An 11495-nucleotide genomic window follows, 5' to 3' on the forward strand; every position below is an offset into this window, starting at 1 on the left:
ATGCTTTTCATGAGAAAACAAAACCTTGAATCCAGAAATACATAAGTTCTTTGAAAAAGGTTTTGACATTTTCTAAAACTTCGTTTTCTTACCTTTAATTTTCCTAGAAGGGCACGCATTATAGATTTTAGACATCCATCCTTACCTGGGTGGTCCCTCTTTGTAAGCAAAGGAGAGATTTCTTTAAAATGCTCTTAAAATTAGGTTCTGAAAAGCCTCTGCAGATGACCATCATCCTCCACAAAGAAGTGTCAAGGGACACCGGCTAGCTCCTCTGATGAGGAAACCTCTCCTCCTGCTGCATTTGGAAATTCCCACGTGTTTTAATGCACCTGGAAAGACTGCCGAAAAGAGCTGCTTGCCCTTTAAAAGCAAAAACCTTTCAAACCTAAAAAATAATGACATGGATTTCACCTGAAGTGACAGTGGTAATATGCTTTTAAATAGAGACATACAAGGCAACAGACAAAAATACCGACATCAGAAACCAACTAATCCTGAAAAGCCATTTTTACAGGAGAGCCAGAGGAAAGCGGGAGACTGGGAAAGATAACCATGGTCTGAATAATATCAGAGAGAAAGTACTGGAAGGTGCAGAATTAACCTTTTCCTAGTTAATTACGACTTGTAAGGCAAAGGAAATCAGCCAGTCGAGAGCAATTTTAGTGAGACAGGGATTTCAACACTTGAAACACTCTGGCTGTCCTTTAAAAGCAGGAGAGGAAGGGAAGCGGCTGGTGTCAAGAAAGGGGGGTGCGATGGAGCTGCGAGACCGCCCCAGCCCGCCAGCCACAGCCGAGCCCCCAGCTCCGGAAGGACCGAGCTCAGGATGGCAGCGGGGAAGATTTCATTATAGGATGTAAGCCCACAAGATAACGATCAGTAAATGCATCCTAAACAGGGTTATTCAAAAGGCAATCAAATTTTCGCAAGAGGAAAATTATTCGGGAAGTTGGACTTCAAAAGACTTCTTTAACCTCCTACAACCTGACATTTCATATGCTCCTACATTCAGCTCTTATTTCTTTCAATATTACCATATTTAGTAACTGGAGAAGATGTGGAAATCTTTCCTGAAGGTATTTGGTGGAGAAAATTTTATTATTTACTTTTTAGTCTGGATCTTAACTCCTCAAATCACCCAGCGACTCACCACAAACCTCCTGCATCATCCCTATGGCAAACACCTTGAGTGCAACTTGGCCAGAAGCTTTTTTTTTTTTGGCCTTTTTTTTTTTTTGTTTTAAAACCACTTCATTTTTATTAACACCCACACACTTATATCTCAAGATGGAGAGCTCTCATGGGTGCAGGATTCTCACAAATGCAGATACGGCAAATGATGTAGAGAGGATTCAGGTGGAGAACAACCTGGTCTGCCTGGTCCTCTTGAACCTCATTAAAGCCGCAGAAGGTACAGACCTGCTGGTCTGGCCCAATGACATTGAATCTGGAAAAATATACAGCTTTAAAGCATGCTGCTGCTTTAGGTTGTGCTACCTTGAACTACGTGCTGCTGCACTATGCAAAACTGTGGACCGATGTGACGATAAACAGGGGGGAAACATTTATCAGTATTTTAAAAAAAAAAAGAGAAAGAGAGAAGATAGCAAAGAGTGCTATGTTTTCATACAGAATTTAGCTTGCTTTTTTTTCCTTACACTTCCCATTCAGCTGGACGTTGTCCAAGAGCCAAAGATATTTTTCTGAGTCCCTTGAACGATATTTTTCATCACAAGTCAGCTAAGGAAGTCAGTATTTCCATTCACATTAGTTTTTTGGAGTTACACGTAGCTAATTTACAACAGCCAGCTTTTTTTGCTTTCTGTGCATGAGGGTTAAAAGTGAAGTAGCATCGAGAATAGCACTACAGCACTACAGCATCTTGCTTGCCTTAACCCACTGAGGTATCCTCAGATGCCTAGAGATCGCTCAGAAACAAGCAAACAAACAAATAAACCCGCCGTAGCACTGTAAAGCAATACACTGCAAAATAGTTGCTAGGATGGCTAGTGCTAGGAAACGTAGTAGAGTTCTTAGTGAAGCTCTGAGGTTGGGCAAACATGTCTAGTAGTCAGGAGCCAGGCTTTTTTTGTTCTTTTGAATGCACTATTTTTTAGGACGCACTTTACTAAAGCACAATGCCAATTGTCTTCTTTATTTTTTTTTTCCTTTTTTTTTTTTTTGGCCCTATAGGTTTTATAAAAGGGAATTTATCTGGAGAAAAAACCCAAAATCCTGATGCTCCATTTCTTCAGTCACAACTTACTCCTTCCATGGTCTTACCTGCTCCCATTCAGTATTGGATTTGTGGCTACTGCTCCTGGCAAGCATGAAGAAGCTGGAACGCGAGATTCTGCAGAGACACCAAGCTAGGAGAAAAAGCCCTCCCCAGGTGAAGATTAATTTTCTCAGACCTTCTTTCAGCAACCTGCAATCCTGTCAGAAGATTCAGAGAGGAAAATACTTTGGTTTGGGGTTTTTTGGAGGGATGATGTCCCTTTAACAATAGGTCTGCAGTACCAAAAAATCCTATGCTGAGGAAAAGTCTAAATCAGAGGAGATGCCCATGTACTACTCCGGTGCCTTACATCCCTGGGCTCTCCCTGTCCTCCCCTTCTAAGCAACGAAAAGCAGAAGAGATGAATCTCCACTCACACTGGAAGCTGTGGGACCTGGGGACCTGCCTACAGCTGGCATTGTGCAGTCGGGGATAGGTACAGTTGCCACTGATTTATATTCCACTTACGAGAAATTTTTGTGAAATTATTCGAGCAGCACCGTGTGGGTACGCAATCGGGGCGAGAGCCAGTTGAAAAGCAATGGCATAGCAGCTGGTTTGTTTGGAGGACTAATTATGGGATGGAGTCTTACACATCTGGGTCATCGCTTCACATCCATCTCAGTTGCATACTAGCGACAAGGTCATTACTCTTTGATAGTCGCTAGGTGACAGACACGGAATGGCTCTGCAAGTCCAGACCAGTTTGTAGCGTGCTGGTCTCCTCCTTAGGGTACCCCGCATGACAGGGACTAATTGATCTTTGCGTTGGCAGCGTGAGCAGAGATCTCAGGGCTGATCTGCTCAGGAACGGCATCCAGATTTGATGCACAGCAAGAGGCCAGCATGGAGGAAAACTATCCCACCAGCTTCCCTGCCACAACCCTTCTGCAGCCACCCAGAGAACAGAAAATTATGCCAAGACCTTGTTCAAACACATTCAACACAGCAAAACAACATCGACTTCGGCAAAGGATCACGCATGGCAGAGCACGCCCAACGCAGCCGCTTCACCATCCTTTCTCACGGCAGGAGTAACCTGGATGTGGCTGCAACCCTAAATTGCAGATACTGTCCCAGGGATTTCCAGAAAGCCTGGCAGCACAGCCTGGAGCCTGTGGAAGGAGTCAGGCCTTAGTATTTAGTATTTTGTAGGGAAAGACACAGTCCCGTTCACAGCTGCAGCAGCCCCTTGGCGCAATGGGAAACTCTCTCAGATGACAGCCCGGAGAGGGAGGCAGCACCAGTGTGAGTTACGGGCTCCTGCAGGGCACGAGCAAGCCGTCATCTGAAACACTGAACAGCACCACGGGTTCAGTTCTGCAGCCAATGCATGTAATAACTCCTGGTGAACTGTGCTTGGGTTCAAAAACACAAGTTCACCCCGCTCATGGCTGTGATTTGAACGTGGGTTCACCACCTGTAACCTGGAGCACGACAGCACGCAAGAGAGCCGGTCTAAAATCCTCGGTGCTCGCTGTGTAAACAAATCAATTTGCAGCCTGACATTTTAGCCGTGTCCTATGTAGATGACTTTCTGCCTATTCAATACTTCTGAATAAAAACACTTACAGGCTGTGCAGTAATAAATAAGGTATTAATACTATGCACCACAGATGCTCAGTACCTGATTTAACCTTCTTTTTTTCTTCTAACCTCAACAGAGGCTCTGAAAAACATGCAACTTTTTTATAGCTAAGATAACAAGTGTTTTCAATCCCTGAAAATAATTATTATCAAGAACAGACAGCAGCACGCATAGGGCATATATAAGACAGCAAGGGGAGAGTGCTGGAAAGAGAGAGGGAGCACAAGAGAGGAGGGGAGAAGATACTGTCAAACACCCGAGATCCTTCCAGCCCTGCCAGCTCACACCAGATGCAGTTTTCATGACAAACTGGCTGGTCAAGGTTCAAGTCCCAGTTTGTTTTTTAATCATTTGATTTCAACAATTCCTCACTTACCCACTTCACACAACTTACCACGTGTTTGGTAGTGCTTTTTTTTTTCCTTTTTATTCCACTACCTTAACACAGGCGTGCTGTGGATACACAGGTGACCGGAGGATAAAAAGGACAGAGAAAAATCAAGAGTGCTGCGGTTGGCAAATGCTACCAGGGAGGCCAGCTGGCCTGTGACGGATCCCGTTTGACCGTTCGGCCCATCGTTATCTTGCTTAGCCCCACGAACCTCACCTTGACCAAGTACTCAGAAAAGAGCTCTGGGATGCGCAGCCGGAGTCTGCTGTTCTTGCTTCCTTTTCATGCCATCTTGTCCCATCGTCGCTGCTCATCAGAAACAGTAACTCAGGTTGACATCATTCCTACCAGAGACGGGAGCTATTGAATTATCTAAGGACAAACCTAAATACTAGCTTTTAAAGGATAACCGATCTACTAAAAGCAAGTATTGTTTTGGACATGCCATGTCATATTTATCATGCTTGGCTTTGCATTGCCCTGTTATCTCCTGCGATGTCACTTGAACAACATGAAGTTGCATGGCACAACATGACAGATGCCTCAGCAATGAGGGAAAGACACTCTCTAGATTCCAGGTCATCCCAAATAAAAGATTCAAGGGATATGAATGGCAGTGTGTCTGCAGACCAAAAGTGACTCGAGTCTCCCCAGTTATCTGCAGAAAACAGATCTCCTCAATTCACCTGCTTTTCACATAATTAATGTTCTATTTGCTTCCATTAAATGTGACTTCATTATCATCTTCTTCAAAACAACCTCATTACAAAGCAGGGAAGGTTCTTCTTTCAGCTTTTTACCGATAATGACAATCCCGAGGGATGTGCCAGATAGAGGAAGACTTCTTTTTAGCACAGTACTGATGATAATCCCTGATTTACTGCTAGAAAATCTCCCCTCCATTAGGAAGAGGCATCACCTTGAGCACTCTCCCTAGAGCAACATGAGAACACTCTGCCAGTCTTCACCTGAGCAGACCATCCTTCTCCTTTCCAAGAAGGTTGCTCTCTTAAATGTTCCTTAGGAAATTTCAAAAGGCATTCAAATTTCAAAACATTCATTGAGAATGTATTGTAACAAAAAGTATCCTAGAAGAAAAAGCATGCATGTGTATTCAACTTCAAATTCTTAAAAGCGTTCTAATTTTCACTCTCTTTTAATGGAGGAAGAAAGAGAAAGCAGACAGATCATCTCTGCCTTTCTCTGAAAAACACCTCTCTTTTTTTCCAGAAATATACAAAAATGAAAGGGAAGAGTAGCTCTGTTTCCATAGAATCATAGAATTGCTTAGATTGGAAAAAGACCTTTAAGAACATCAAGTCCAACTGTTAACCTAACACTGCCAAGTCCACCACTAAACTATGTCCAAGCACCACATCTACATATCTTTTAAATACCTCCAGGGATGGTGACTCCACCACTTCCCCGGGCTACCTGTTATCAGACTGACAACCCTTTCAGTGAAGAATTTTTTCATAGTATCTAATCTAAACCTCCCCTGGTTCAACTTGAGTCCATTTCCCCTTGTCCTATCGCTTGTTACTTGGGAGAAGAGACCAACACACACCTCGCTACAACCTCCTTTCAGGTAGTTGTAGAGAGTGATAAGGTCTCCTCTCAGCCTCCTCTTCTCCAGACTAAACAATCCCAGCTCCCTCAGCCGCTCCTCATAAGACTTGTTCTCCAGACCCCTCACCAGCTCCGTTGCCCTTCTCTGGACCCGCTCCAGCACCTCAATGTCTTTTTTGTGGTGAGGGGCCCAAAACCGGACACAGTACTCAAGGTGGGGCCTCACCAGTGCCGAGGACAGGGGGACGATCACTTCCCTCATCCTACTCCCCACACTGTTCCTGATACAGGTCAGAATGCTGCTGGCCTTCTCGGCCACCTGGGCACACTGCTGGCTCGTATTCAGCCACCAGGTCCTTTTCTGCCAGGCAGCTTTCCAGCCACTATTCCCCAAGCCTGTAACGCCGCATGGGGTTGTTGTGACTGCATGAGGTGCAGGACCCGGCACTTGGCCTTGTTGACCTTCACACCGTTGGCCTTGGCCCATCGATCCAGTCTGTCCAGGTCCCGCTGCAGAGCCTTCCTACCCTCAAGCTCCCACCCAACTTGGTGTCATCTGCAAACCGACTGAGGGTGCACTTGATCCCCTCATCCAGATCATTGATAAAGATATTAAACAGAACTGGCCCCAGTACTGAGCCGTGGGGAGCACCATATATAGTTTCTGATCTGAAATTGGGGAAAAACCTCCAGTGTTTTCTTCAAAAGAACCTGGCACCTTTGGAGGAAATTTAAAATGTCGGTGAGCATTTTAACCACACTTCCAAAAAGCCAATCTTTCAGTTGGAAAAGCCTTTCACAAAAAAAAAAAAGCCCCTCCCTCAAGCTCCAGTTCCCTGTGACCTCGCAGATCCTCACACCCACCACAAAGGCCTGGCCGCGGGAGGAGGTTTCGAGGCTGAAGCTGTTTCTCTGCTCCAAAAGCAGAGCTAGTTCCCTGTAGGTAACCATGGCCCATCCTGCAGATCCTGCCATTTTTCATGTCCCTTTAATATCACCTCTGTATCTTTCTTTATTCTGATATTAATGGACTTGCTTATCCTGCTCTGTGCCCCACATATTCGCTAGATGAATGTAATAAATTGGCAAGTCCAGTCTGACTGGCCATATGCTGTTCAATTTGTGTCTGCTGGTGTCCTGACCTCGCTTTTGTTCAAGCTGCTAAAAAGTCCAACTGAGCAGCTGAAATATTCTCCTTTATCTGAAGCTAAGGAAACTATTATTTCCCCTTTCACATAAACTTAATTTGCTTTTCAAAGAAAAAAGTAGTTTATTATTGTGCTCCTCAAATGTCTGAGGAAATACACATAAAATGCCTGGCACATATGGTATTTTTATGTGGCTTATTTTTTTTTCCTTGTCTACAAGTCTGCACAGAATTATTACTATTTGGCACACAGCAAAAGGAAGTCTCCCGTGCATAACATGATTTAGTCTGGCCGATAAAGTGGAAGTGGATTTCTTCGTTGCATATTAAGTTCTGCTGGATACCATTTGCACAAGAGAGCAAAATTGCAGTTTCGTGTTCTTTTATGATGATACATTTCCCGTCAGCCAGCCTCAACTCTCTCTCTCCCCAAATATTAAAATTTCTCCCAGCAGCGACTCTCCAAATTTCCCGTTCTCACATATTGGCTCTCCGAAGACCGTTACTCTTGTTTGCATGGAGTCACCAGCTAGGAGCCAGGCCCTGGGGTGTTCCCTGCCTCGGGGAGCAACTTGGAAGGCCGTCGGGACAAGCAGAGCCCTTGCAGGGAGGGTACGATGACCCGCTCCCCTGCGCACCCCACAGATGGGGCGGCAGGAGGGGCTGGTCTCTGCCTGGAGCCTCTTCCAGCCAGTGCCTCACCCGCCGCCTCTCTCTGCTTCTCGAAGGCTCGTGCTGCCAGTGCACCAAGGAGGATGCTGCTGCTGCATCCTTCTTCTACAGCTCCCTTCTCACCGACTCCCCCCTTCCCAGGGACCCCAAGCTGCCCAGATCCCAATCCACCTTGTACACAGGTGGTGGGTTTTCACTTGCTCGCCTCATGCTAAATATTCTGCATGGCCACCGCGGCGCGTGCAGCCTCCCGGGTTGTCTCCCTCGCCCCAGGAGCTGTGACGTGGTAAGCAGCTTCTCCCTGACCCACCACTTGCTCCTACACACAGAACACTACATCCCTTCTGGGAGACTGATACCTTCTCAAAATCTGAGTGCTAAAGGAGAGGCTGTCAATAATCCACTGCATTTACTGGCACCTATCCGCAGGGCTGGGTTAGTTGTACTGGTCCAAACTGGTTGCTCAGTGCCAAAGGCAATGTGGTAAAGCAGTCACCGTTTCTCTAACCTATTACGTTTCTTCTCTAATGCTTGTACAGCACAACACAAACTGGGTGCTGCCGGTGAAACTGGCTCATAACAGACATACAGTTTTATTTTAAAACACATCAAAAGGCAACGTTAAGGATTGATGGACTAATTTCTCTGCTCTGTGCCATGGGAAGAAGCGGCCTATGGCCAAGGGGAAGAAATGCCTTCTGCTGGGACAAATCCCATCAGCATTTTTAGCCCCACTGCCAAATAACGCAGGGTTCCCTCCATCACCGTGCGTGTTTAACGAATCGGCCGGCCTGCCCTCCATTTCCCCAGAAGCTTTTGGCCAGTTTCAACCAACCCTGGCTGAAAGGCAGAGGCTCCAATGGTGTGACAAGTGCCACTGCAACAGAAGCAGCAGACCCACCTGAGGGAACTGGTACTGTGATCAGCCCTCAGAGAAACCCTCCGGCAAGAGGCAACCAAGTTTTACATCTTCAGTTGCTCGCTGGCTGCAGACGCCACTGGTCCCTGCAGCCGTAGGCACAGCATCGCTTCTCCCCATCCCATTTGTACTCTCTTTTCTCCCCTGGACCCCTGGGAGCAGATATCAGCCCCCTCAAGGCACCCACCCGCCTTTGCTGGGCTCTCCTCCCACGCTTCCCGCAGCTCTTCTCATTAACCAGCTCTTCACCTACCTGCGTTTGCAACAGTTCATGGCCCCACGCCATACCGTTAAAGTCAGTGGGAGCTTGGACACGAAATTCAATAAGCTGAGGATGACCTGTACCGTCCCTGCCATTCTTCCTTCCCCTATTAATTCCTCTCTCCACTCTTTCCTGTCATATTGGTTTGCCTATTACTCCATGCCTAATAAATTACCAGTAACGCTCCAGCATCAAACATCATGTGACTAATGAGTGAGTTAACCTCCAATTTCTGTCCGTGTAATTTGCACACATTGATTTTACATGAAAAGAACTCTTGACTTACATTGGATGATCCTGATAAATTTAATCTCTTTAATGCTTCTTCTTTGTAAATAAACGCAAAATGCTTTCCTCTAGAAAGTTTCTCAGCGGTAAAACCTGCATCGTAACTTGGCAAAAAAACTCCTCCGCTATCCTGCCAAATTAATCAATAAAACTAAAAAAACCCACCCAAACCTGCAAAAAAAGTCTCTGATTCCTCCAAGCGCTGGCAGCTCAGCCAGCCTGGCAGCGTTGTTACAAAAGCAACGGGTAATCGGAGCTGACAGCTGGTGTCAAAACCCACAGCTGGAATCCAGCGGCTGGCTGGAAAAGGTACCAGTTTGGGGCCATCTTATTCCTGGTCTCATCACCCCTCCCGTCCCCACAGCATCGCCTCAGGGCTAGTGACCCGAGTGACAAGGCTGGGCAGGGAGCACAGGGGCAACACGGCACCTTCTGAGCCATGGGGACCCTGAGGAACCCCCGGCGGTGGGTGCTGACAGGCCTTGCAGCTACATCAAGGCTGCTGTCCCTGGCTTTGCTTTACCGGGGCAGAGAAATAACCAGGAAACCATACTTCGGATTTTGTGCTGGCTATCGGGGGCATTGCAGCTTTTCCCTAGGATGCACACAGGGATGGGTGTTCTAAACACTCAAAAATTTGCAGAACCTTTGCAGAAGGCTCATAACAGGAGTCAGGAGAGCATTTATATAGATTGCAAAGATAGCATGCCTATCTTCTCCAGCATGCAAATGTGCCACGTAGAGTAGAATGTTGATGCAGAAAGGCTCAGGAAGACAGGCTCCAAAGTGGAAAGCCAACATGGCCAGCAGCTGGGACCACAGCAAGGCCAGGGCTTCACCATCAAAACTCAAAACTCATCAAAACTTCAGCTCATCAAAACTGAAGAAAAAATTATTTCAGGGGAAAAAACATGGGATTTTGTCACAGGAAAGATATGCAGGTGGGCATGGACAGAGTTGGGTTGCTCCTTCCATGGGAAAAAGGGACAGGAACTGAGCTGAGTCAGAGACGGGGAGAGCTGCGCTTGCCGCTCCTCTGGATTTGCAATGGAGAAGGCTGCCGGCAGAGAAAAAGCAGGAGTGGTACTGCTGGAGGCAGCGGCCTCTCTCCATCCCTCCCCTCCGCCACCCAGCCCAGCACAGTGTGCCATCTCCGCTATAAACTATGACCACTTTGAATTCCTGCTCTTCTCCACACAGTGACAGCGCGTTAGACCCCACCAGGGCAACGTCATCCGCTGCTCTCTGCAAAAACGCCTCCTCCCTGCCCAGGCTCCAAGGTCCCAGCCAAAAAAAAGGGAGAGTAAGGAAGGAAGCTGGGCAAGATCCTGTACCAAGAGGGGTGGACACCGGCAGCCCTTTGGAAACACGAATGTCCTCGGAAGGGCGTAGCAGGTAGTGCTGCCAGGGAGAGCCAGCAGAAACAGAAAGGATTTGTTTAAGTTAATGCCTTTAAAATATGTCCACTCCCCTCGGAGCCTGCATATTTTACAGTCTCGGCATATTTTCCTTGTTGACAACTCTGGCAGACTCGGCGATTTTTTTCCTAAGTGAACTCACTCACCAAACGCATTTTTCAAGCTCCCACAACTTGAGGAACAGAAGTTGCAGCCTGAAGAAAAGCAAGGACCAAAAAATCAGATACTAATGGTAACATTGCAGAACATTCGGGGGCTCCAACATGCAGTGATTGAAACAGCTAACTCATTTGCATTATTCTTAAGTCATTAATTTTTATTCCTTTTCATGGGAAAATGACTAAAATATTTTGGTTTCTGTGTACAAAAAAAAAGGGTGAGGATCACAGCCATTTGGACTCCAAATAAATGTTTTTAATCTACAGGATGCAGGAAAATCATGGAGGAATTATACTGAAGTATTAGGAAAATATTGCAGCTACCCAAGTATTAGAATTCTAGATACCCAAGTACTAGAAACATCTGCGTTGCAGCAAAAAGTCCTGTTACCAGGCAAATGTTAAGAACAGAAGATAAAAAGAAACTGACTGTGCTTGAGAACGTCAGCATGCAGATGAGCAACCCAAGTCCGTGCAACTTTGTAATATTTTCCCTGACGATAACTGCTTTGGATCAGACCTGGGAAGAGTTCTGTATTATTCTAAATAAAACAGCTTGGTATTTCTTCACGCCAAATAGCTCCTTTTGGCGCTTCGCAAAAGCTTGAAAACACTGTCCCTCTGCCACCGCACCGTTTATCGCTATTCCCCCAAAACAGCCATCCTAACCCTATGATTTTTTACCCAAGAAACACTGGAGAATCAAGTCAGGGCAAGCAGAGTGCCCAGCGAGTCTCACATCACGGGCGGTGAAAATCTCCCAGCACTCCTTCCACCAAGCAAGCACCCCATGCAACACCAG

The 11495-nt window shown here is 46.3% G+C and overlaps 1 long non-coding RNA gene across 1 annotated transcript in view; it reads right to left on the bottom strand.

Moving 5' to 3' along the window:
* Positions 1–4510: 4510 nt before the first annotated feature.
* LOC128912867 (uncharacterized) overlaps positions 4511–11495 on the bottom strand; it is a 31340-nt gene continuing 24355 nt past the window's right edge. Inside the window, exon 5 of the long non-coding RNA XR_008467781.1 lies at positions 4511–4604. This is a non-coding gene — a long non-coding RNA (uncharacterized LOC128912867). The remainder of the gene's footprint in view (positions 4605–11495) is intronic.

This window comes from Rissa tridactyla, chromosome 7 (assembly GCF_028500815.1).
Source record: "Rissa tridactyla isolate bRisTri1 chromosome 7, bRisTri1.patW.cur.20221130, whole genome shotgun sequence".
NCBI classification, from domain to species: domain Eukaryota; kingdom Metazoa; phylum Chordata; class Aves; order Charadriiformes; family Laridae; genus Rissa; species Rissa tridactyla.